The 27,728-nt window shown below is 41.3% G+C and overlaps 1 long non-coding RNA gene across 1 annotated transcript; it reads right to left on the bottom strand.

The window, feature by feature from the left end:
- Positions 1 to 7,000: 7,000 nt before the first annotated feature.
- Positions 7,001 to 17,534, bottom strand: LOC138964949 (uncharacterized). Its single transcript, XR_011455254.1, has 6 exons — positions 16,710 to 17,534; positions 16,042 to 16,110; positions 14,803 to 14,896; positions 13,668 to 13,838; positions 13,115 to 13,214; positions 7,001 to 9,518 (listed from the first exon to the last, which is right to left on the bottom strand). It is a non-coding gene; the product is annotated as an uncharacterized lncRNA (long non-coding RNA).
- Between the last annotated feature and the right edge of the window lie 10,194 nt (positions 17,535 to 27,728).

Here is a 27,728-nt window from a genome sequence, read left to right as displayed (position 1 = left end):
GGGTCTCGATTGACTCCTGTGTTCAAGAGGACTGTAAAACAACCATAAAAACAATCTTGTGTTGTTATGTGGTGGTGGTTTTGCTGTTGTCTAGCATCTACCCGTAATTGGCTTTATCAAAATGCACCAGAAACGAGCATGAGTTTGTCGGATTAGTGAACTGTTTGAAAAAACTTTAATGTATTTGTGGTTGACAGGTTGTTATTATTTCTATATTGTGTTCTTCTTTTTCTCAGGTGGGCTGTCTTCTGAAACATATGAATCGGGAGCGTCACATCTTTCTTCCTGAGACATCCCTCTTGAAAATGGTGTGGCGTTTAGCTGAATGGAAACGTGGCAGTGTCCTGTTTTTCATAGCTTCGATGCGCGAAGTGGGGATTTCAGCAGAGAATTTATTGATTGATTAATTAATTAGTTATTTAAGCTCACCTCACTCCTTAGTGTTATTTAGGGGGATGGGGGGGGGGGGTGGTGGTTGGCCTGGATCTTGTTAGTGAACTTTCTTTCTGGCAACTCGCATCAGAAATTCCAGGTTTGCTTTCAAGGCAATAGACGGTTTTTGAAAATAATTCTGTTAGGATTATCAGCAGTCGGAGGTGTAAAAATCCCTGTACTGCAGTCAGGTTTTTCAAAACATCTCGAGCAGCTCTACGCCTCTGACGGGCTGTATCCCACAATCGGGACAAACGACCAACTTGGATGTGTATGCCATGCGCACAATATGATACCCCTTGCCTTTAAAAATCAGCGGTCACGAGTTCATCAGAGTTCAGAATTTGTTGTGTAAAAGATAGCCGCTGTCAGCTAGCCATTCGTGGCTCAGGTGATTATATTTAATACAAATTTAAAAAAAGGTTTCTTATGTAGCGCACGCCGCACAGCATACACATCACAGTCAGTCGCTTGTCTGATCGCAGGATAGCGTGAAACATGCTCCGGGAGACTGCCAATAATCCTTACATAGTTATTTAAAGAAATTGTGTATTGGTACAGCATGTTATGCATGTACTAAGATAGCTATTTGTAAATATTTGGTAGATATTTATGGTGGTGTCCCGAATTGCTCCCTCCCAATTTGCCCCATCCCATATGGTCCCCAATTATTCTTGCATTTTGCTGTGAGTAACATAAAGGCATTTGTCTGAAGCGCATTTCCAAAAAGACCCCCCGCGGGTTAGGGGGAAGAATTTACCCGATGCTCCCCAGCATGTCGTAAGAGGCGACTAACGGATTCTGTTTCTCCTTTTACCCTTGTTAAGTGTTCTTATATAGTCAATGTTTGTACAGATTTTAGTCAAGCAGTATGGAAGAAATGTTAAGTCCTTTGTACTGGAAACTTGCATTCTCCCAGTAAGGTAGTATATTGTACTACGTTGCAAGCCCCTGGAGCATTTTTTTTATTAGTGCTTTTGTGAACAAGAAACAATTAACAAGTGGCTCTATCCCATCTCCCCCCCTTTCCCTGTCGCGATATAACCTTCGTTAAACACCAATTAAAGAAAGAATTTCCAAAAAGCATAGTTACCATTTGTTTTTTTAAATCTGAATCCGTGACTGTTGTTCTTGAATACTCTTTCGTTTAGGTTTCCAAAAATGCTGATATAAAGGGGAAGGATAGTTGAAACTGTAACCGTTTACATTTTGCTCCCAGATTTGCAGTTGTTGTTTTACTAGGAGTTTGGACGGGCTCGGTGTTCTTGTGGATAAGACATCGGCCTCCTATTCAGAAGGTCATGAGTCAAAATCGCGGCCGCCTGGTAGGTTAAAGGTGGAGAATTTTCTGATCTCCAAGGTCATTGCTTATGTGCAGACCTGCTAGTGCCTTATCCTCCTTCGTGTGTACACGCAATCACAAGACCAAGTGCGCACGGAAAAGATCCTGTAACCCATGTCAGAGTTTGGTGGGTTATAGAAACACAAAAATACCCTGCATGCTTCCCCCGAAAGCGGCGTATGGCTGCCTGAATGGTGGGGTAAAAACGGTCATACACGTAAAAATCCACTCGTGCAAATTTGTGAGTGAACGTGGGAGTTTCAGCCCATGAGCGAAGAAGAAGAAGAACTATGAGTTTTACTCTTTTAAAAAAATTATTTTCAAATTCGAAGATTGCCACAACAGTAGTCTATCTCATCCGACTTGAACCCTTCAGACTCCCTGTACATGTACTTGCAGTTTAAACTCATATTTTGTCTGAGAATAGTTTTCAAATGCAAAGTCCTTCAGAAAAACTGCGAGATAAAAATCTGGAGTGCTAATATCGTGTTGGTGTATCGTGTCAGTGGCCGAGTGGTAACGCACTTGCGCTCGGAAGCGAGAGGTTGCGAGTTCGACCCTGGGTCAGGGCGTTAGCAATTTTCTGCCCCCTTTCCTAACCTAGGTGGTGGGTTCAAGTCTTTCGGATGAGACGAAAAACCGAGGTCCCTTCGTGTACACTACATTGGGGTGTGCACGTTAAAGATCCCACGATTGACAAAAGGGTCTTTCCTGGCAAAATTGTATAGGCATAGATAAATTTTCATAAAAATGTCCACCAAAATACCCGTGTGACTTGGAATAATAGGCCGTGAAAAGCAGGATATGCGCCGAAATGGCTGCGATCTGCTGGCCGATGTGAATGCGTGATGTATTGTGTAAAACAATATTACATCTCACACGGCATAAATAAATCCCTGTGCCTTGAATATGTGCGCGATATAAATTGCATAAAATAAAATTAAAATAAAATCCCCGAGCTTAGAACTGTACCCACAGAATACGCGCAATATAAGCCTCATATTGATTGGTATGTAAGAAATGTTAAAGTCCTTTGTACTGGAAACTTGCATTCTCCCAGTAAGGTAGTATATTGTACTACGTTGCAAGCCCCTGGAGCAATTTTGATTAGTGCTTTTGTGAACAAGAAACAATTAACAAGTGGCTCTATCCCACCCCCCCCCCCCCCCCCCCCCCCCCCCTCTTTCCCCGTCGCGATATAACCTTGAACGGTTGAAAACGACGTTAAACACCAAATATAGAAAGAAAGAATAATCTTTGAACAGCATTTGGTTGGAAAATGAAAGTCTTCACAAAGCTATCTTCTTCTATTTGTGTGGGTTATATAAATAGGATTTAACATAACAATGTGGTACTGGTATGGGTTTTGTAAAGTGATTACTCAACTTCTGTGAATTGTACCTTCGTGGTGATCATGCTACACACTGGGTAATTCAAGCACAGAAAATAATATTTCTTAATAATTTGGCCTTATAAATGTACTCCGTGACTGTATTTGTATATGGTGAAAAGGAGAAGATATAAAATTTGTGAAATAGGACTTCGTATTTGGTTTTGTCATAATGAATGTTGTGTGTGTGTGTGTGTGTGTGTGTGTGTGTGTGTGTGTGTGTGTGTGCGTGTGTGTGTGTGTGTGTGTGTGTGTGTGTGAGAGCATGCATGCGTGCTTATGTGTGAGTGCACAATTGTGTGTGTGTATTAATCCAGCAGAAACAGCTTCTCTTCCATACATTTGAATCATTTATATTGATACCACATGGAGACTATTCTGAACACACAAGCGTGGTTTTTCTCTACAGTGCTTTTCCTAAAGTTAAATATTGAATTTTTGAATTTAAAAGTTTTTGGCACACCACTTTAAGATAATGCTCAAGGAAAATAAATAGTCTTCTTTTTTCATTAACGCTTTTTCTCACAGTGATGTGTCAATATCTCAGACGCAAATCCAGAGTCATGCACCGTTTTATGCTTGGGAAGCGCACTATACTCACTTTGGTAACGGTCACTGTTAGAAACATGCATACCAATCAATCAATTAAGCGAAAATGAATGATAAGATTCGATTATGTCTTCTTTTTGTGCACAGGCGGTTATATACAAACGTGCATAGTGTCAAAAGAAATCACACACACACACACACACACTGAAAGTATGAAGAAGCCCCTCCAACTTTTGGTTGAGTTTGACTGCATTACCTTGAGGAGACTGACGACACTTCACAATGGAAAAAATAATAACTTTTACATTTCAGTGATTTGTTTTAAGTACAAAAGTACAAGTGAAAGTAGAAATAAATTAATGTGACACTATCCCGTAATCACATATCAGGGTCAACTATAATCAGTCCATTGGTTTACAAAACTTTATTCAATTTGTTATCATGACAGAAACAATGCATTGTTTTTTTAAGATAACTCAAGCATAAATGCTTATTTTAAGTCATCCTGGTATGTACATAACAAAGTTTAGCATGATGGCGGACTAGATACATTTACTCATTTCAGACAACGAAAACAAACAGACAAACCTGATGCGCAAGCAATCAAAAAAGGGAGGGGGTGGTAGTACAGAACTTGGTGGGGGTAAAAACAAGAAACAAAAAGAAATGGGGTACGAGAGAACAGAATTCAGCATAAGGGGAAAAAAAAGGACGACGAAGACTTGGAGCGCCAGAAATGTTGGAAGAGTGGGTCACGTCACAATAATATTAAATGCACAGAAGACACACACGCAAAGTTAATACATTTTGTGATCGGCGAAAATGGCACTAAATTACATAACGATTGGGCCATAATCGATAAGTCGAAACAAGGACACAAAACACGAGAGAAATTACGAAGAACAATTGGTCAGGCAGCATTTGTCTCATGACAGTGTCAAATGAACATTACATGAATAAAATGTAGAGGCTCATGTACGGAACATGCCTGGTTGTCTTAATAAATTCTTGTACAGTTATGAATATGGTCTGATTGACATTCCGGGAATATTGCGGGATGCCTTTCAATAATATTTCAATAAACTTATAATCAGTTATCAATTGACAATAATCGTACATCTCTACACAAGGGTCAATGCAACAAATAGTGCTCAGCAGTCTCCCTTGGGTAACCGCACTCACATTTGGGGCATTCCTTGAGGTGCCGCTGACATAAATCAAAATTCAAATCACTCATACCAATACGCAGTCTGCAATTATGGACTTTTTCAAATCTATCTCCAAAATAATAATGACATGGTACTTTAAAATCAACGTTGATTGCAGTAAAGTAATTGACTGACAATTAGGGTTGTATGTGGGGTGCCTAAAATTTGAACTTTTCTTATTCCCGAATATTTTTTGTGGGCGCAGAAGCACGGGGCAAATGGTATTGTTTTTTTCTGGAGGGGGATCAGACAATATAAAACCAATTAGAGGCCGAGTTGCCTGACAGAAAGGCCAATTCTAGCCCCAGTCCATGCCGGTTACATGTAATTAGCTATGCACACATTTGAGATCGATACCCAACCTTACTGAGCATCAGTTCTTTGCGTTATTTTAATTTTCTTGTTTTTCTTTAAAATAAAAAAGGGAATGGTTTTATTGATGTCATTTTATTATGTCATTATCTAGTCAGCATAAATGACTTTTGTGGATACAGGAGAAAGTGTTAAAATGTGAAGATTTCAAGTGTGGTTTGTGGTCATCTGCTCAGTTGACCACTTAAAATGTTGTTTCATTTGATGATACGTTTTGTTTGGTGTTCCCGCTTGAATGTGACAGTAAGTTGTACAATGTTACTCTGTGTGTGTGTGTGTGTGTGTGTGTGTGTGTGTGTGTGTGTGTGTGTGTGTGTGTGTCATGTGTGTGTGTGTGTGTGTGTGTGCGTGCGTGAGTGTGTTTGTGTGTGTTGGTGTGTGTGTGTGTTTGGTAACCGGCTTTGTACAGCGGGACCACCTTATTTTGTCATGTATTTTTTATTCATTCTGGAGCTTTATTAGATAAACTGCCCATTTCAATCACAACTCTGGTCTGGTCTTATTGTCAGTGTTGCATAAATGATTGTATGTGAGCTTGTGAACATACAAAGAAAAAAGAAAGAAACATTCTGTGTCGAAATATCTTGACTAAAAATCAGGCGGAAGACTACACCTGTTGCATTTCCTATTATGCTCAGGCAATTATAACTGAGGGCGGAAGCGACAATGATTCGTTTTCCCCCCAGATAACATTAATTTGTAGAGACGGAAAAGGAACACGCACATTCTGGAACTGATTTGTGTAAATAACTGAGAGGGTGTTTTGTCTGTTTTGTGAAACGGTCCTCACACATTTGCAAAGTTCCACAGTTAGGCAGCTGAATTAAAGCATTACATAATGCATAGTGTAAACTCTAGGCCTACTTCAAGGTCTTATTACTTCAAGATGCATACACGTGCTGTTGTATCTGTTAGTGCTTGCCGGACACCAGTGCTGATTAAAATGGCTTAGATTGTTACTAATTTGAAACTACAGTATGTCCTTTTACGCGTTGTGGCAACTGAATTTTGTTGGTACCGATGATTTATACAAAGACTTTTATCACAGGTTTCTTCCATATCAAACATTTATACTTACCTTCAAGTTCGAGTTTACCTTTACTTTCACGAGGAGAGTCTGTGTGTGTGTGTGTGTGTGTGTGTGTGTGTGTGTGTGTGTGTGTGTGTGCGCGTGCGTGTGTGCGCGTGCGTGTGTGCACGTGCGTGTGTGCACGCTTAAATATTCTTGATTTTTGAACATAAGCAGTTTATCTGTCATGGAGTTGTGTGTGTTTTCATGTCTGCGTGTTCTTTTCCCCCTCCTTCCTCCTCTCGGCAGTCCGGCTTCAGTCATTTTATTCCTCCCCTCAAAGCAGACAGCAGCATTGTGTTAATGTTCAGAACTTTGCCAGGTTTTTTGTTTGTTTGTTGTGCTTCTTTAATTTAGGTTTGTTGTTTGTTTAAAACACTCAAACATACGCACACATCCACACGCACACTTTTACTTTTTAAGTTATAATAAGTATTGCATTCAGCCACGGTTTTTTTTTCTCAGTTGATATTCTGATTTTTGCCATTTTTTTGTGTAATTTGTTTTTGTTGTGCTTGTTTGATGTAGGTTTGGTGTTGTTTGTCGTTGTTTGTTTAACACACACTCAAACACACACTAACCAGACACACACACACACACACACCACCACCACCACCACCACAAGAATAGGTTTACACTCACTTTTTCCTCCACGTTTTAATTTTGGCAATATCATTAACCCAGGATTGCAAAGCAGGGATCATTTGTCAATTTCATAACAACGTACATACAATTTCAGCTGGTCACTTCAATAAAATGTGCATCATCACAGGTTTCTGCTGGAATGACAGTGTCTTATCTGTCAACACAAAATACACACACACAAAATGAGTGTGATGCTGTATGCCTCCTAACAGATCCTAACTTCACCCTCCAAACCTCCCTGCAGATGTATGTTCTGTGCACAAAAATAACCTTTTAAAATATACAAAATGCAGACAACATTTCTACATTTGTAGTTGTGCTGCAGACCTGTTTACCCCCATAAGTGTTTTGGAGTAATGCTCAGCCCCAAAAATAGTAATCCTGGTACAAAAATAGTAATCATCCAGCATTCGTCGCCAATTACAACGCACATGACAACTGTGTCTGCGAAACGCAATCATGCACATATATCAGGCATGGGAATTGAAAATTGTATAAAAGGCGGAAAATTTATAACTGAAGACGCGAAGCATCAAGTCGACGGCGCGAAGCGCCTAGCCTTACTAGGGGGGTCCGGGGGCATGCCCCCCCGGAAAAAAAATTTCTCCAAAGAACCCAGATGGTGCAATCTGGTGTCATCTGAGCTCCAAGTTTGCCATTAAATTCTGTTTTTAGAATCAGATTTTTTAGTACAAAAATGTACCAATTTTTGCTTTTTTGAAGAAAAAAAATATATACATGTATTATATGGTTTAAATTTGTAAAAAAATTGATCTTCTTGAGACAAACAGGAAAATGTAACTTGTAACACAATCTGTGCAATCTGGTTTACTTTCAAGACATAAAAGTTCAATAACTGAGGCGGGCGGTAGCAGTGCGTGAACAAAGTACGGACAGTTTTCGCGGGCTTTTGCGCAAAGGCCAAAGTAACCGGTGCTTTTTTTGTGTGCCTCCCCCCTTTATTTTTTCGGCGGACACTTTTGCATTTTCGGCGGAACAAAAAAAAAATTCGGCGGAAATCCGCCGTTCGGCGGACAATTCCCATGCCTGATATATCCATCATTCACAAACAAAACACATCAGTCAGTTTTTGTAGTCATCATAATGTCAAAGAAGATTACATCAAAAGCACATGCATCACTGATTCTTTTTCTTTTGCTCGTAGTAGGCCTTTTTCAGTGTGTCAAGCGCTTCTCTACTGTACTTGCGCTTGCTGAAGGTACTGAACTTGTCAAATTCAGGTGCACGGAGCCCCTGGGGCTTTTAGTCATACCTCAGGCAGCTATCTATTAGAAGAACTACCAAGTTTCATTGACTTGCACCCAAAGAGTCAAGAACTGCGATTTTTTTACGAATCAATTTCGTACTCGGACCCGGCTGGTCTTGACCTATTTTTGGATCTAAATTTAGATCAGGTAGATCACCACATCATGCACAAAAAGACACGTCACTAGCAAACTATGTCAGACATCATCATGAGTTTGTATAAAACAAAATGGAGGCCGGAATCACTCAGTTGAATCGAACTCCGACCAAACACCACGTAATAACTAGGTTAATTTATGCACTCGCGTGAACAAGAAACTGTCGAGCTTCACAGATGTCGTCGTTGGGTAGTTTTACTACCATAGGAGGATTTTTGAACTGTAAATGCACTCAGCTGCAACAAAAACGCAAAACGAAGGCTGTAAGCTGCACTGTGCCTTTAAGTAGCTCAACACAATGATCGCAGCCCAGGGTGCTAACACAGTTTGGAAGGTCAAGGTTTTATAGTATGCTTCACTAACGGGATCTTATAAAAAAAGCTAAAACATTTACCACTGAAGAAAAACCATCTCTGAACAATTCAAAATTGTCACACTACTAGTTTTACATTTTAAGGATCTTGCCTAGTGCACATCTTTTTATTATGAAACATTTGTATTGTAAACAAAAGAAAACACAATGTCTTGTGATCTGTAAATGTTCTTAATACAGGGAACTTTATACATTGTTCAAGTGAAGTACTGTACAGCCTATTTAGCTTGTTCATTTTCTCCCTATAATCTGCTACAATTCAATAAACTGCTGTAAACTTGTGTGCCCTAAAGTAGATTTATGTCCTTCTGTGTGGGCACCTTCTTCTTCTTCTTCCTCTTCAGTGTTCAGTGTTTGCATTTGGATGTGTGCTCTCTGGCCAAGTCTTGTTGCACAGGGGTACGGGTGGCAAGAAAAGGCCACCCTCTCAGAACGTGTTGCAGAGTCTGTTCTTCCTACCCTAGCCACAGTCGCACGCTGTAGGTGCAAAACCTATCCTTTTGATGTGTACCTTCAGACAGCAGTGTTCTGTGCAAAGGCGAAAGATGGCTGTCTGTTCTGCGTGAGTAAGATGGGGCTATGGTCTTGAATGAGCTGGTAGCTGTCTGTCTTTAAAAAAAAAAAAAAAATAGACATCAAAGAAGCTGCAGCACCAGCCAAGTGTTGACTGTTTTCTTTATGCGTAACCTGGTCCTGGCAGTAGCTGTTGTCCATCTGTAAACAAGCAAGATCATTATTATAATATATTGATGGTGTATTTGTTTTACCCAAAAGACGATTAAAATAACATTTAATTTTTGTTTTAGTTATGTGGCATACATGCAGTGGAACGATCATATCTTGTGATATCTTCCCTCTGAGAAAAAAACTACTATTCAAAATGTACTTTTACATACTTTTTTGTTAACTTAGGCTTTTGAAGATCCACATCCAATCCTGCCACAATGTAGGCACAATCATAGGCTAAAATTGTCAGGGTTATTTACCATCGAACTGTCCTCAACATTCTATGCTGACACACACACATGCACACACACACTGGCACAGACACATAACTTGACTTCACTTAGGAAGGTTATGTGATGCTTAAATCATTTGTCTTGCCACTAGTTCATCACAAGTAACCACTGTGTTTATTGCTGGTATGTGCTTAAATGGAGGGATAGTCTTATCCCATGGTAAAACATTTTTTTTTTAAAAAGCCTGGCAGGTGATGTGAGATGTGAGCCAAATTGTGTTCACGAAAAGCAGCCGGCCTTTAATAACACAAAGCTGCCTCTGTACACAATTCTGCTTTTACACATGCTATCCCTTAACTTGGATTCATACCAAAAATCAAGCCTGGTTTCATAGGAAACAGTCAGAATGTTGATTCAGCATTTAGAATGATAATCTTATTTCATGTACACGCCTTGGCAAATCTGACAATTAAGTAAGCAGAAGTTTTCTTCACGGGACGGATTTGCTCATTTTATTATGTAGCAATGCACTTCACTTGGTCACATACACCCCCCCCCCCCCCCCTCTGTGCACAGTGATAGTTTTAAACAAGGAATTCTGTAAACACAGGGGTGGTCAAATACACCCCCCCCTTCCCTCTGTGCACAGTGATAGTTTTAAACAAGGAATTCTGTAAACACAGGGGTGGTCAAATACACCCCCCCCCTTCCCTCTGTGCACAGTGATTGTTTTAAACAAGGAATTCTGTAAACACAGGGGTGGTCAAATACACCCCACCCCCCCCCCCCCTTCCCTCTGTGCACAGTGATAGTTTTAAACAAGGAATTCTGTAAACACAGGGGTGGTCAAATACACCCCCCCTTCCCTCTGTGCACAGTGATAGTTTCAAACAAGGAATTCTGTAAACACAGGGGTGGTCAAATACACCCCCCCCCCCTTCCCTCTGTGCACAGTGATAGTTTTAAACAAGGAATTCTGTAAACACAGGGGTGGTCAAATACACCCCCCCCCCCTTTCCCTCTGTGCACAGTGATAGTTTTAAACAAGGAATTCTGTAAACACAGGGGTGGTCAAATACACCCCCCCCCCCTTCCCTCTGTGCACAGTGATAGTTTTAAACAAGGAATTCTGCTGTAAACACAGGGGTGGTCAAATCCACCCCCCCCCCCTTCTCTCTGTGCACAGTGATAGTTTTAAACAAGGAATTCTGTAAACACAGGGGTGGTCAAATACACCCCCCCCCTTCCCTCTGTGAACAGTGATAGTTTTAAACAAGGAATTCTGTAAACACAGGGGTGGTCAAATACACCCCCCCCCCTTCCCTCTGTGCACAGTGATAGTTTTAAACAAGGAATTCTGTAAACACAGGGGTGGTCAAATACACCCCCCCCTTCCCTCTGTGCACAGTGATAGTTTTAAACAAGGAATTCTGTAAACACAGGGGTGGTCAAATACACCCCCCCCCCTTCCCTCTGTGAACAGTGATAGTTTTAAACAAGGAATTCTGTAAACACAGGGGTGGTCAAATACACCCCCCCCCTTCCCTCTGTGCACAGTGATAGTTTTAAACAAGGAATTCTGTAAACACAGGGGTGGTCAAATACACCCCCCCCCTTCCCTCTGTGCACAGTGATAGTTTTAAACAAGGAATTCTGTAAACACAGGGGTGGTCAAATACACCCCCCCCCCCCCTCCTTCCCTCTGTGCATAGTGATAGTTTTAAACAAGGAATTCTGTAAACGCAGGGGTGGTCAAATACACCCCCCCCCCTTCCCTCTGTGCACAGTGATAGTTTTAAACAAGGAATTCTGTAAACACAGGGGTGGGACTCTCTTGTGATGAAAAAGGAGGAAATCCCTTTTTTTCCAGGGGGTTCGGGGGCATGTTACCCCAAATTTTGGTTAAATGGTACATTAAAATCTGTGCAATCTGACAAAAAAGACATTCTCCACACTCCCCAACCTCCCCCCCCCCCCCCCCCCCTCAAAATTACTATTAGTTATCAGGAGTTTTCAGTCAGCACAATTTAACTCTCAAGCCTCCAGTGTTCTGTTTCATCTCCACGTCACTCCAAATCATTCAGTCAACAAGTCATAGATATTGTAATGAAATGTGACGCGGAAAAATAGATTACTCCAGCAGAATTCGTAAGTTGTGTCCGCGGAAATCCGCGGAAAAGTCCCACCCCTGAAACAGCACTGCATGGTGCCTTTTCCAGAAATAAATTCATCAAAAAATGTCAACTCACAACAGCAAGAGTCAGTGTGTCGATTGTTCATATGTGACAAAGTTGAGGGATGAGCTTATCCTATCTTAAAGCCTGGCCAGAACTGAGACGGTGACGAGAAGTAGTGTGCCTATAATGACACAATGCTTTCTTCGTAACCAATTAGATTCAACATCTCAGATCTGGTCAGGCCTATACAAATGCCATCTCTCAACTTGGTCCATACAAAAATCATGAACCTGGCTTAATTCTGTACAGAGTGGGAATTTGTTTTTCTCTTTTTCGAAATCCAAAATAAGCAAAATCAGGTCTTAAAATCAATCAATCAATATGAGGTTTATATCGCGCGTATTCCGTGGGTACAGTTCTAAGAGCAGGGATTTATTTTATCTTTTTATTTTATGCAATTTATATCGTGCACATATTCAAGGCGCAGGGATTTATTTATGCCGTGTGAGATGGATTTTTTTTTACACAATACATCACGCATTCACATCGGCCAGAAGATCGCAGCCATTTCAGCGCATATCCTACTTTTCACGGCCTATTATTCCAAGTCACACGGGTATTTTGGTGGACATTTTTATCTATGCCTATACAATTTTGCCAGGAAAGACCCTTTTGTCAATCGTGAGATCTTTAACGTGCACACCCCAATGTAGTGTACATGAAGGGACCTCGGTTTTTCGTCTCATCCGAAAGACTAGCACTTGAACCCACCACCTAGGTTAGGGAAGGTGGGAGAAAATTGCTAACGCCCTGACCCAGGGTCGAACTCGCAACCTCTCGCTTCCGAGCGCAATTGCGTTACCACTCGGCCACCCAGTCCAAGTCCAAATGGAGCAAGTCTTAAAATGGGAGTGAATTTACAGATGTTATGAACAAGAAGTCTGCGAAAACAGGGTCATTAATAGGAAGGAGTCTTAGATTGGGGTGTCTTAAAAGGGGCAGGGGTGGAGGCCACTGTAATGACCATGAAATAATCAAAATAATACTATCAGTCATCTTATTCTCTACCAAATTTCTAGAGGTCAAGACAATGATACAGATTATTTACTTGTGTCACTGTTAGTGTCATTCTATGAATAACAGACCGATAGAAAGAGAGCTCTGTGTCTTGTACCTGGGTTCGTGCTCAGTTGCTTGAAAATTGACTTGTCAGAGGTTCTTCTTCAGCCTTACACCAGCCTACAGCGGTAGCTTCTACTTCACCAAACTTTGTTCTGAAACAAAACAAATAAAACACATCTTCAGGGTCAAGCATATGTATCAAATCATGATCACACAATTAAACCTTCTTCTTTGGTCAGTACTATTGAAGATTTGTTAATTGTTTCTTGTTCACAAAAGCACTAATCAAAAAATTGCTCCAGGGGCTTGCAACGCAGTACAATATATTACCTTACTGGGAGAATGCAAGTTTCCAGTACAAAGGACTTAACATTTCTTACATACTGCTTGACTAAAATCTTTACAAACATTGACTATATTCTATACAAGAAACACTTAACAAGGGTAAAAGGAGAAACAGAATCCGTTAGTCGCCTCTTACGACATGCTGGGGGGCATCGGGTAAATTCTTCCCCCTAACCCGCGGGGGGTTGTACAAGATAATGAAATAGAGTGAATTTTGAAGTGCATTCATAATTAAAGCCCAATCATGTGGTTTAACCTACCTAGTCTTGAAAAGCCTGTCCGAGGAAACAGATCAAGCACCCTTCCGCAGACCTTCCTGACGGAAGAGTCTTGGTTGTAACCGCTCACTTTCTAAAGTAGTCCATAAGCAGTTCCATGTGCCTATGTTATCACTGTAACCAGCTCCTTTGTGTACCTGTGATCTGGATGAGCTGCAACACATAAAACTTTCATATGAACACTATGTCAAGTATACCAGTTAGCATCCATCAAACACTGACTGACTGAGGAGCATCACAAGATCTGTTCTAAGGAGGTAACAACTATTGTCACAAAGTGTTTATGATACAGCTGCAGGCACATGGCACTGAGTGGTCAATTGGTGAGGGGGGGGGGGGGGCAGAAGTTCTGCTCAGTCTTGTCTGCTGATACTACACTTTGTGGTGGTGTAAGGCAGGGAATCACACCCCAACCACTGGCCCCGCCCACCTGGTGTCGAGTGCCTGTGGATACATCAGTCCCAGTCATGGCTGGCCCCCGGTTGACAACTGCCATGTACGTCATGTACGGGTACATTTACTTTGCAGTACAGATTAGTTTTCAATAGCAATGACATCATGGACGCACACCTGCCCAACGCAGACAAGGACAGCAAAATCAGGGACCAAACGTGATAAAGAGTAACTAATCGTCACAAACATCAAAATGCTTTGCATTTCTTGACCAGATAACAATCATTTCTGGGCAATTGAAGATTATTATTCCACCTACAGGCTATCACCCCCATGGCTGTTACTTGTAACACATTTCATTTCTTAAAATATGTTTTGTAAAGTAATACTGTAGTTAATAGATTTCTCTGAAAGGCACATTCCTTCTCATGAAAACAATTTGGCTCACCGTCTAAGATCTGGTCAGGCTTTAAAATGGGATAAGACATGATCTCTTAACTTGTTCACATACCCACAATGAACGGTCTGGTTGCTCTCTGCGCCAAGTGCGATTGTGTTATGAATAAATGCTGTAAAAGCTACAACTGTACTAGCTCATTTAAAAAAAAAATCACAAAATGTCATTTCACCACAGCAAGCAAACAGTGTGTTTATTTCTGGTATAGAACAGACACACACACACACACATACACCAAAGCAACACAAAAGCCCAAAACATGCCTACCATCTAAATGAGGAATCCAGTTCCAACTGTCTTCTGCCAATATAACACTGCCAGAGACACCATGGTGTAGAAAGTCAGTTTAAAGAGAGACTACCTGAAAGAAAAATGATACAATAATAATAAAACACCCAGTGCAATAGACATACTTGCTCGTTAAAGGCTTACTTTACCATGTAAAAACATTTTGCTTCACAGTCTCAGATCTTGTCAGGCTTTTACTTGGGATAAGATCATCCCTCTACTTGGACGAATAGCAACATAGATCAGCTTGAATGCTCTCTGTGCAGAGTGGTTTTTGTTTGTTTGTTAAAGAATTAGTTTTGTTAACAACACTTGGTACCTTTTTGTGAAAATATTTCATCACACATTTTAACTCACCACAGCAAGCAGTCACTGAATATATAATTTTTTGTATGTGGCCAAGATGAGGGATTCCATGTTAAAGCATAGCCACATTATACTGTAGTGACAAGGCAAGTGGGCCTTTAAATTGTAAACTGATATATTGTGCATTTTGACTTCTTCATAAATTATAACCCTGATGCAGGCAGTCATCAGTACATGTAGTGGTTTAGTCCCTTGAATGAGAAAAGAATGACTTTGCAAGAAAGAAACTTGGAGTCAAAGTCAAAATACCCTTTAAATTAAAAACTATAGATTCCACAGGGTTTGAAGTTAGAAAGCTCTGAAAATAACTCTGCTATTTGAAATTGACTAATACAGTAATAGTATTAACTTATACCGCCATACATGATACACATGTACAGACAAATGAACTAAGGCTTGTGAAGATCCATAATCCTGCTACACAAAGACACAATCATTCAGAGGTTGAAATTGCCAGGGTCATTTTCCATCCCCATGTAGCCTGGATTTAATTACTGGCATGTTTTTCAGTTAAAGAGATGTGTCACTCAGAATGACAGGAGATGGTTCACTCAATGCAGAGCATAATATAACATTGATTTCTTCATGCCATCTGATTTGCAGTTGAATTCACAGGGCGAGAAAAATTCTAGACTGTCCTCAACATTCTATGCTGACTGTAAATTGTAATTATATAATACATCCACCCTAGCTAACTGGTACACTAATCACTTGCTCTGGCTTACTTCTTTTTCCAACATAATAAATCTGTTATTTGTACTTTAGCCTTTTGTGGTAAAATATTCTCATTACCACCAGTTGCACTCACAAGCTATTGCACTAGTGTATTTTGGAAATGATCAAAGGACTTACTTGTGTTCTACAACAGCACCATGTCAGTGTTGCGGGAAGAATGAGGCAGGGCTTGGTAATAACTGAGACCTGCAAGTAAACAGAACATATTTAGAATCCCAGCATGTGTTATAATTTGTGTATATTTATATTATAAGATAATAAGGTCTTACATTGCAATAACAAACACACACACACACATGCACACACTCATTCAATGTGCTCTATGTGCTAAGAATAAGAGTGATTGTTTAATGAATTAACGCTGAAGAAGCTACTAGTTGCTTAAACACATTCATAGCAAAATGTCACTTGATCATATCACCACATCAAGCACACTGTATCTTCATTTCTGGTTGTATACATTGTATGCAAGTGGAGGGATGATCTTATTCCATGTAAAATCCTAGCTCAGCTGATCTCTCTCAACTTGGATTCATACCAAAAATCAGGAGCCTGGGTGTTTCTGTTCAGTGGGCATTTCCCTATTTGTTTTATTTGAATGCATTTCTTAAAAAGAACACTTCCTCTGCATAACCGTCAGGATGTTGGTTCCACCTTTAGGAATGTGTCTTAGTGGACGGACAATCTTATTCCATGTACATGTTCCATTCCTTCGTGCATTATGTGATTCTACTGTATTTTAGTCATAAACAATGACCTTCATTCTAATAAGAAGAGACTATTACCTTTCACCTCGGACGTGTCAACTCATATTTTGCCGCTGAGTCGGTGGACAGTTGCTGGAAACCGAGTCCGTCGTCACACTTCGGGCTTTGGCAACTAAGTTCACTTTGCGGGTCTTTCCCCTTGTAACACCATACTTGTTCGATCACAGTTTCTTTGTTCATCGGCCGAAGCAGGCCCCTCCTTCGCTCCCGTCTCGGCCACAGTTTCCTCAGTGCAGTCGCTGAGTCGGGCATGAGAGCCCGCCCTTGAACGCACTCTCCCCTGTACCGCATAGTTTTAAACCTCCCCACCTTTTTAATCTCCCTGTTTGCCGGAGCTAACCACTATCGGTAACAGTGACTCAACCGCAGGACTCTGAGACGTTCGCAAGAACCCAGTCCTCTTCGGAAGAAGATGATCAAAGATGCATTGCCGACGCCGGCCATGTTGAATTAGTGAAAACCGAAACGTGGAAGCGAAACTAACTTATCTTCGGGAATCAATTAGGAAAACTATATGTGTAGTAGGTAGAAAAATGGCATTTAATGAGACAGATAAAACTCGGATCAAATGAGAAAGAAAGAACTATCCAAACTTGCAAGCACAGCCGCGGTAGTCCTAAGTACGTACTGAAGTTCCCGATCCATGTTTTAGTCTAACCAGCGCTGTCTCTAGTCTATAGATGCGCAACAGGATAAGAGATACCCTGAGGTTATAAGTGATACTCCCACATACGTTGCACAAGCATAGTTTAACGTTACCTTATGTACGGTCCAACCGGTGTGCAATGGGTGGAGGGAGAGAGAGAGAGAGAGAGAGAGAGAGAGAGAGAGAGAGAGAGAGAGAGAGAGAGAGAGATTAACATACTACGATCGGAGAGAGCAAGGAAGGGAGAGAAAGGGAGGAGAGAGAGAGAGGGACGGAGATATATATATATATAGAGAGAGAGAGAGAGAGGGGGTATTTTGGCCTATTCATTTAAACTATGAGGCTATAAAATATCGTCCAAACAAAACTCATATTAAACTGATCCATTAAGGCGTTTCTGAACACAGGCATTTCACTGTTGGAGCTGTTGGAGAAATGTGTTACTGAGACGACGAAATTGTCACCGATTTTATTGTTAAACGTTTGACAAAGAGAACAATCGGCAGCTTGTTTCCGTGTAGCCTACACTATACTTTTTAGAGTTACGATTGCTCACATTTGTCCCATGAGAGTTCGTTGCAACTGACCAAAGCATGTGATAGTATGTGTCTGTATTTGTTTTCTTTGTGCTTTATTTTTCTCTTTGAGAGAAAAAGGGACTCGGTGATAGTGAGTACTGTCCCCGAGAAAGGCTGATTTGAACCCGTCATTTCTTGCAGATTCCAACACTCCACTCAAAACGGTCTACTACTTAAAATCTAGTTTTCTAGTCATTCAAAATAGAGAGAGAGAGAGAGAGAGAGAGAGAGAGAGAGAGAGAGAGAGAGAGAGAGAGAGAGAGAGAGAGAGAGAGAGAGAGAGAGAGAGAGAGAGAGAGAGAGAGAGAGAGAGAGAGAGAGAGAGAAAGAGAGATAGAGAGAGAGAATTTTCTAAATCTCACCTTTTGCAAAAAAATCCGATATTGCAAAGTTCCAAAGACAAGTACTGTCAATGGCCCGACACAAGTTCAGCTTCAAACGTTCAAATGTGTTTCACTGCTTCTAACTCTCAGCCTGGAACCATTGCTTATATATTTATTTGTTGAATGAACATTCTTCGTCACAAGAAAGTCACTGGGTGATGACAAAACAATCGTCACATGAAAGTCATTCAATTCTGACAGAGCAATTGCAAAGAAACAAATCTTCGATCAGAAATGTCGCGAGTGTAGAACCCCAATGTCTTTTGTCCACGAAGCGACGTTGCATTGTTTCACAATCTCGTGTCATTTATTCTTTTAAACTTTGTACAAGGGGTGTGGACTTTTTATCCCAAAACACGCACAAACCACCCACGCTAGCTGCAAATGAATCAAAATGTAACATTCACTCTTGACACGCAGTGCATGTTCCGAGCCAACCTCGTGTGTGTTTGCTAACCATCAACTAAGTTTGACTCTCACAGATGAGTCAAAACTTTGGCGCCAGCAGCACTAATGAGGTTGAAAGTCCGCTGTGGCTGGCCTACGCACGGATGGAGATCGAAGCGGCGTATTTAGGCAGCGTGAGCTGAGTGCTACTTGCTGACCGTCCTAATGTGTGACGAAGAGATATCGTCTGCATCCTTCCTTTAATTAACCCAGCATTTAAGCTAAGCACTGCCTGACTCAATGTCCCACTTTCACGTCCTCTTTAAATTGGAAAACATCCGCGCAGTTAAGAGGAGACGATACTCATGAGATATGAAGTTTCCTTGTGGTTCAAAGTTTCAAGTGGACTCAGTTTGCCTGTTACAAAAACTGTTAATTGCGTTCGCAAAACCCCCTTACATCCCGGGAGGACAGAAAAGGTTGATCGTGGTCCGATATAATTATTCAATTGGTCTGTCTAATCTTTGATGTCAGTTTGTCGGGTCACAATTCTGCTGAGCAATAATTGATTTTCCTGGTTTGGTGTATGGGGGAGCTTCCTTCTCGGATGTCCACCTTTAGCAAATATTGCAGTTCGTTATTCTTTGTGTAACACTGAATCAGTCGTCAGGTTTTGTCAGAAAAACTGCGATTTTCCACTCGACAAGCTGTTTGGAATTTGAGAAAAATTCAGCTTGCATGCTGCAGGTTTCAACGACCAGTCAATGCCACCTTTTGAGTCGTCTTAGAGGATGAGGGCTGTACGACACGAATAGAATCAAAGTGACTGATAAGTATCAGCTATGCCAGGTTTACTTCCTTTTTGATGGCCGCAGGAGCGGTCATCTATTGCAATGGGTTCGGAGATCTGACATGTCTCGTTTTGTTACCGTTCTCACGAGATCAGTTACAGTGTTGTTTTTTCTCTCTTTCTCTCTCTCTCTGTATCAGTGTATGTATGTCTTTGTCTGTGTCTCCCTCTGAGTCTCTCCGCTTCTGTCTTTCTATGTCTGTCTCTGTTTATGAGTGTGTGTGTCTCTCTCGCTCTCGCTCTCGCTCTCTCCCATCCGACTCCTGGCACACAGGTCAAAGCAGAGGTTAACTTGAGTGCACGTGTACCTGGCAGGAGGGGGGTGATTCAGGTCAGAAGTGGGGTAAATCACTTTGGTCTTCAGTCTTTGTGTTATAGCTTTCAGTGGAGAAGATGCCAACATGAAATTGCACTATGCTCTACTATTTATTGATGGCCGCCCTCTTTCTTCAATTAGCTGAGGGCGGTGAACATGTGTCGTTGTTTGCCGTTCTCATGGTAACATAAGTAATCAATTTATCCACTTGATTATATTCACAACAGGGACCTATCACTCTTCTTTGCATGTTTTTATGCCTACGGATTTTCAAATACTCTGCAACACATGTAACCCAAATTGAACATGTGCCCGTACAATACCGTGCCGCTTCTTTTATGAAAACATTGCATCGGCCATGTTGATTTTAATCAACCAATTTTCTTGTTGTCCACCGAGACGTGTCCACTGTGTTAGCGCTGTGCTTCTAAACTGCAGAGCAAGGACGGAAAGGTCCTGAGAAGCAACAACTAAGACCGAGGACCCGCTCAGGAAGAAATCACTCCCGGTCACTGTCGCCAGGCCTGTGATGTTCCCTGACCTACTTCTCCGGTCCACACCAGCGAAGAACAGAGTTTCCTTTGTCACTGCACGAGTCGTTGACGCGTGGCTTTCAAGTTCGTCACCCTCAGAAGGCCAGTTTGGCTGGGTCGTGTTGATACTCCACAGAGAACTCGTTGTTTGATTTCAATATAAAACACATAAGCCTTTGTGTGATGGTGGTTATTTCTGGTTAAAGATGTTATATGTGTCCGGTCATCACGTGAAGCTGAAATTCAAATAGCGTGTTGTCATTAGTTTGAAATTTTGCGTCCAATGATCGAAAAGCTTCTGTGGTGTGTATGGAACACAATGGCTGCGGTGTTGTTGCACGTAAAAACAATACACACTCACACCTACGAAAAAACGTATAAACCGACTAACCGTAAACTAGTGACAGCAGAGGCAATATCCTTTTGCTTCAATTGTCGCAGTTACCGATTTATTTTCCAAGTGCACAAAGTACATTCAGTGTGGGTAATTCCGTCATTTGTTTCCGCACAACGCATGAAAAGCCGTTGACATTGCTATTCCCCCTAGAAAACACATATACCTTTGTGGTTTTAAACTAAATGTTGTAGGCGGCGGAAATTGCATAACTTAAATTCAAATGACTTGTCATCAGTTTGACATTTTGTGTCAAACGATCGAGAAGCTTCTTTAGTATGTATTGAACACAGTGGCTGCTGTGTTGCAAGCTGTTTTCGAGAAAAGTGTTTACCATCTGCAGCGTAACCTCACAAGAGCCGAGTCAGTGTCCTTTTGATTTAAATTGTCACAGTAACCGATATATTCTTCCAAGTGCGTTGAGTTCATTTAGAATTGAAAATAATTCCGTCATATGTGTCCGTAAAGAACCTGAATATCTCACAACTCTGCCAAAAACACATAAACACGGATTTTGAACCGATTTGCGTGGGATAAAGCGGTACTAAACGAACCCAAAAAGTATTGACCAAAGACAACTTGGCGCATTTCAAACTGCTCTGCACTGAGCGGCTGCGCCTCGACCTATCACAATCTCCTCGTCCTAACAATAACAATACAACAACCCTGTTGCTATACAGTTCCTGCATAATGGTGCTGCAGTATTTTAATTCCTCTTTGCGGTGGCGCGCAGAATCCTGATACAAGCTAGCAGAAGCACACGATGCATACGTAGAAAGCCAGCCAATCATCGTTGACGAAAAGATTGCATACAGACCACTTCATGACTGCGACGCTGCAAGGACGGTGCTATGGGACGTAAAGCTGGAATGGGGGATAGGGGGAGAGGTGGAGGAGAGGGGGGGAGGGGGAGGGGGTGTGTCTGACAGAGATAAACCTGAATATACAAAAGGAAAGAAAGGAGGAACGCAAAACTGAAGGAGGCAAGAAAATACAGACAGACGGACCGGACAGATAGACGGACAGACAGAGAGAGAGAGACAGGCAGACAGACAGACTGATTGATGAACGGGTATACAGACAAACTGACGTACAGACAGACAGACAGACAGAAGGGCGGATATACAGACAGAGACACGGACGGTCGGACTGTCGGACAGACGGACGGATGGACGGACGGACGGACGGACGGACGGATGGATGGACGGACGGGTGGACGGACGGACGGACGGACGGACGGACGGACGAACGGACAGACGGACGGACAGAGAGAGAGAGAGAGAGAGAGAGAGTGAGAGAGAGAGAGAGAGAGAGAGAGAGAGAGAGAGAGAGAGAGAGAGAGAGAGAGAGAGAGACATGACAGGCAGAAAGACAGCCAGACAGAAAAGGCAGATGAATATGGCGGTTAGGGAGGGTCCGTATTTGACAGTAAACACAGATGGATAATAGAACGAAGAGCTGATGAGCTGGCGTGGTGTTTTTAAAGAAAGAACAATATAATTTGTTATTTGTTATCTTTAACAGATGACATAATGAACCAGTTGGACGTACCCATGCTCACAACTGAATTAGCGAAAAGGAACAGATATCGTATTACACAGATGAAAATAAACGTGCCTGATTGCAAACTATTCTCCTATCGCCAGTCTTTGTCCGTTCGCATTTTTACATTTAGTCAAGTTTTGACTAAATGTTTTAACGTTGAGGGGGGAATCGAGACGAGGGTGTGGTGTATGTGTGAGTGTGCGTGTGTGTGTGTAGAGCGATTGAGAGTAAACTACTGGACCGATCTTTATGAAATTTGACATGAGAGTTCCTGGGTATGACATCCCCGAACGTTTTTTTCATTTTTTCGATAAATGTCTTTGATGACGTCATATCCGGCTTTTTGTAAAAGTTGAGGCGGCACTGTCCCACCCTCATTTTTCAATCAAATTGATTGAAATTTTGGCCAAGCAATCTTCGACGAAGGCCGGACTTCGGTATTGCATTTCAGCTTGGTGGCTTAATAATTAATAAATGACTTAATGACTTAAAAATGTGAAAATTGTAATTAAAATTATTTTTTTATAAAACGATCCCAATTTACGTTCATCTTATTCTTCGTCATTTTCTGATTCTAAAAACATATAAATATGTTATATTCGGATTAAAAACAAGGTCTGAAAATTAAAAATATAAAAATTATTATCAAAATCAAATTTCCGAAATCGATTTAAAAACACTTTCATCTTATTCCTTATCGGTTCCTGATTCCAAAAACATATAGATATGATATGTTTGGATTAAAAACACGCTCAGAAAGTTAAAACGAAGAAAGGTACAGAAAAGCGTGCTATCCTTCTCAGCGCAACTACCACCCCGCTCTTCTTGTCAATTTCACTGCCTTTGTCACGAGCGGTGGACTGACGATGCTACGAGTATACGGTCTTGCTGAAAAATTGCATTGCGTTCAGTTTCATTCTGTGAGTTCGACAGCTTGACTAAATGTTGTATTATCGCCTTACGCGACTTGTTAGAAACTGTGATCATTATGATGTGGTATTCCCTGTGTCTATTGTCCGTAAAAATCAAACAAATATTTGTTTACTGTACCACTGAAGAAAAATGCTGGCTTGTACTATTTGAAGGTAATGGCACAGTTTCAAGAAGACAGTTTTCATTCTTATAAATAACAACACTTGTTGAGAATCCAGATAGGCTTTTGCAAGACAAATCTGAATCACAAGAAAACAGTAGTGAACAAGTCGCGCAAGGCGAAAATACAATATTTAGTCAAGTAGCTGTCGAACTCACAGAATGAAACTGAACGCAATGCAACGCAGCAAGACCGTATACTCGTGGTCCACCGCTCACGGCATAGGCAGTGAAATTGACAAGAAGAGCGGGGTAGTGGTTACGCTATGCTGCATAGCACGCTTTTCTGTACCTCTCTTCGTTTTAACTTTCTGAGCGTGTTTTTAATCCAAACATATCATATCTATATATTTTTGGAATCAGGAACCGACAAGGAATAAGATGAAAGTGTTTTTAAATTGATTTCGAAAAAAAAATTTTGATAATAATGTTTATATATTTAATTTTCAGAGCTTGTTTTTAATCCGAATATAACATATTTATATGTTTTTGGAATCAGCAAATGATGGAGAATAAGATAAACGTAAATTTGGATCGTTTTATAAATTTTTTTTTTTTTACAATTTTCAGATTTTTAATGACCAAAGTCATTAATTAATTTTTAAGCCACCAAGCTGAAATGCAATACCGAACCCCGGGCTTCGGCGAAGAGTACTTGACCAAAATTTCAACCAATTTGGTTGAAAAATGAGGGCGTGACAGTGCCGCCTCAACTTTCACGAAAAGCCGGATATGACGTCATCAAAGACATTTATCAAAAAAATGAAAAAAACGTTCGGGGATTTCATACCCAGGAACTCTCATGTCAAATTTCATAAAGATCGGTCCAGTAGTTTAGTCTGAATCGCTCTACACACACACACACACACACGCACACACACACACACACACACGCACGCACATACACCACGACCCTCGTTTCGATTCCCCCTCGATGTTAAAATATTTAGTCAAAACTTGACTAAATATAAAAAAAACACCAAAAAACATACATATTCCTACTCAGTTAACTTACTTTCCCAGAAGTTCCCTATAGTGCCGCAATCAACAGCGAGTGAAAACAACACTTTTGGGTTAAAATCTCGCTTGAGTAGAAGTTTTCATCATTATCTCCAACTTTCACAGCTTCCGTACTTGACCCCGCGTGTGTTGCGCGCGCCAAGGTCCCGGCGCCTGCGCGGAGCCAGTGTCGTCACTAATAAATTATCGGCAGACATGTCCGGAAATGGATCCATTCGCACGCTGCAAGAGTCTCGAAGTGGGCACAAAATGTGACTGTGTTGACAGTGATAAGACTCCTGTGTTTTCTTACCAAGTGGTGCGATAATACCTAAGCAGTAACACTAAAGATACTTACCTTTCTGAGAAAAGCATCTCGGCTGCTCAGTGTAAACTGTAGATGCGTCCAGGTTGTTGACATGTGATAATTCCTCCGAAAGCGGCGTACGGCTGCCTAAATGGCGGGGTAAAAACGGTCCTATACGTAAAAAGAGTCCACTCGTGTTAAAACATTCGTGAACGTGGGAGTTTCAGCCCATGAGCAAAGAAGAAGACATACGTGATAAGAGCATCATACACTGAAATACAAAAAATCAACAGGCTGCCTGTTTTAGTGCAGATAATTAATCTTATTCTAAATTCATTTCCCAAGTGCATGTGTGTGTGTGTGTGTGTGTGTGTGTGTGTGCGTGCCGTGGGTGTGTGTGTCCCGGTGTGCGAGTCAGTGTGTGAACGCTCTTGCGTAGGCGGCACGTGCGTGTGTGTGCAGTGTGTGTGCGTGTGTTTTACTGTGTGTGTGTCACGTGTGTGACAGTGCTTGTATGTCAGTGTCAGTGTGAACGCTCGTGTGTAGGTACGTGCATGCGTGAGTGTGTGAGTGAGTGTGTGTGTACGTGCGTGCGCGTGCATGCGTGTGTGAGTGAGTGTGTGTAAGTGAGTGTGTGTGTTTGTGTGTGTGTGAACGCGCGTACATAGGCGTGTGAGTGAATATCCGGTGTGCGCAGACTTGCGCCGATTTTCGTTTTGCCTGCACACAAAAACAGAACAGGACTATTTCCGTCAGCCCGCGTCGCCGGAGTCTGTCACCGAGACTGTCGTCTGCGCTGAAAGCGTTGAGCGCCGCGCCAGTCTGTCTGTCGTGCAAGCATTGTCTCCACCTGGACACTCTAAACTGTCGTCTGCTAATGACCCTTTGTCCAAAACACTTCCACACTGGACGGGAAATCCCACGTTTTTTCCCACGACGTCTAAGAAAATGTCTGGAAAACAACAGTACTATCGTCAAAACTTTTGCTATTTTAGGCTATTCCGGAGGATATTTGTTATTATGTTAGCTGAGGAGATGGGGATTGGGGTTGGGTGGGGGGGGGGGGGGGGTGGGGATGGGGTTGGGGATGAAACAGAAAACGAGAAAAGAAAAAGGGCCGTTGATAATAGGAGAAAGAAAGAGAATTGATAAGGAAAAGTGAAACAATGGCAAGACAAAAGGAAAGACAAAAGGAAAGATAAACAAAGCAACAATTTATAACAACAACAAACAAAAAACAAACAGACAAACAAACAAAACCCAGAAAGAAAGAAAAAGAGTGAGAAAAAGGTTGATATATCTGAAAGGAAGGAAGCTCAAAATAAAGGGTTGGTAGTGGTATAAAGTTGGACACTCCGTGTCTTAAATGAGAGAGAGAGAGAGAGAGAGAGAGAGAGAGAGAGAGAGAGAGAGAGAGAGAGAGAGAGAGAGAGAGAGAGAGAGAGAGAGAGAGAGAGAGAGAGAGAGAGAAAGAGAGAGAGAGAAAGAAAGAGAGAGAGAGAGAAAGAAAGAGAGAGAGAAAGAAAGAAAGAGAGAGAGAAAGAAAGAGAGAAAGAGAGAAATGAATCCGCAACTGTCTTAATGTATTGAAGCTACACATATTCGTTGTCATTCAGACTGCACACCGTCTTTCTCTGGATTGGGCACACTTTAGTTATGACTGAAGGTGTCCGACTGAGGAAAAAGAATAGTACCACAATCATCGATACAATAGTTTGGGAAAACCAAACAAAAAACTTTTCCCTCATCCGATTCTTTTAGGGGTGGATCGCGAAAGATTTCTTCGAAATTGAAGAGTGAGAAACATTTTTTTTTCTTCTCCAAAGTAATCAAGCTATCCACACCAACAGACGCTTCCTAGATGGGAATCTCGCAATGCCACGCGGTGAACGCGTTATTACGCCACTCACGACACTTCATCACAAGTGGTATCCAAGTAACTCAAGTGCCACAGAGATTCCATGGATGCGGATGAAACTTGTCCGTTCAGTTTCGTTTGTAGGTTTTGCTATAGCTTGTTTTGTGTAAGGAAATTATATAAATCATATATAGATATGTATGTGTGTGTGTGTGTGTGTGTGTGTGTGTGTGTGTGTGCGTGCTTTTTGTGTGGTATATTTCCAGATATACTAGCGCTTGTTTCTTGGAAACAAACTCCACGTCGATTTTGTTGTTGATACCTAAAACACATACACACACGCCCACAAACACAAACAAACAAAATTGGCGATGTGTCCGTAATCATACTTGAAATTCTTTACTGATCAAGACTCAAGGATGGTACAATTTTACAAGAAACCGAAAGTCATAAACATCTTGGTATTATTCAGAATAACGGTAAGTGGGAGTTACATATTAAATCTGTTATAGCAAAATGCTGTACACTAGTAGCTTTTTTACGATCTTGTAAATATAGATTAGGCAGAAAAGCTTTAGAAATAATGTACAAATCCTTCATATTGCCACATTTTTACGATACTGATGTTCTCTGGGATAACTGCCCTAAGGAGTTAGCCACCAAAGTATCCATTTAGATGCAATTCGAACCATTGTGGAAGCAGCCCGCGGTCTAGTCTGTCCGGGTCAACAGGAGAGGACGTTTTAAATTAAAAAAAATCCAATCAACTTTTGCAGTGTTCTTTCTTTCTTTATTTGGTGTTTAACGTCGTTTTCAACCATTCAAGGTTATATCGCGACGGGGAAAGGGGGAAGATGGGATAGGGGAAAGGGGGGAGATGGGATAGAGCCACTTGTTAATTGTTTCTTGTTCACAAAAGCACCAATCAAACAAGAAGAGCAAACGCTCGATCGAGTCACTTTCGCAGTTCTGAATATTATATGAGGCATCAGATGGACAGGAAGAAATTGCTATTCACAACACAATACAGATGTAAATAATTTGATGTAAAGAATAATCCTATAAAGTTTGAATCAAATCCGATGAATAGTTTCAGAGATATGATATTTCAATTTTTTTCCTTCAAGACATACCTGTGACCTTGAAAAA

The sequence above is a fragment of the Littorina saxatilis genome, linkage group LG4 (genome assembly GCF_037325665.1).
Source record: "Littorina saxatilis isolate snail1 linkage group LG4, US_GU_Lsax_2.0, whole genome shotgun sequence".
NCBI classification, from domain to species: domain Eukaryota; kingdom Metazoa; phylum Mollusca; class Gastropoda; order Littorinimorpha; family Littorinidae; genus Littorina; species Littorina saxatilis.
The sequence above is the reverse complement of the archived record's forward strand: the minus strand, read 5'-3'. Positions and strand labels throughout refer to the sequence as shown.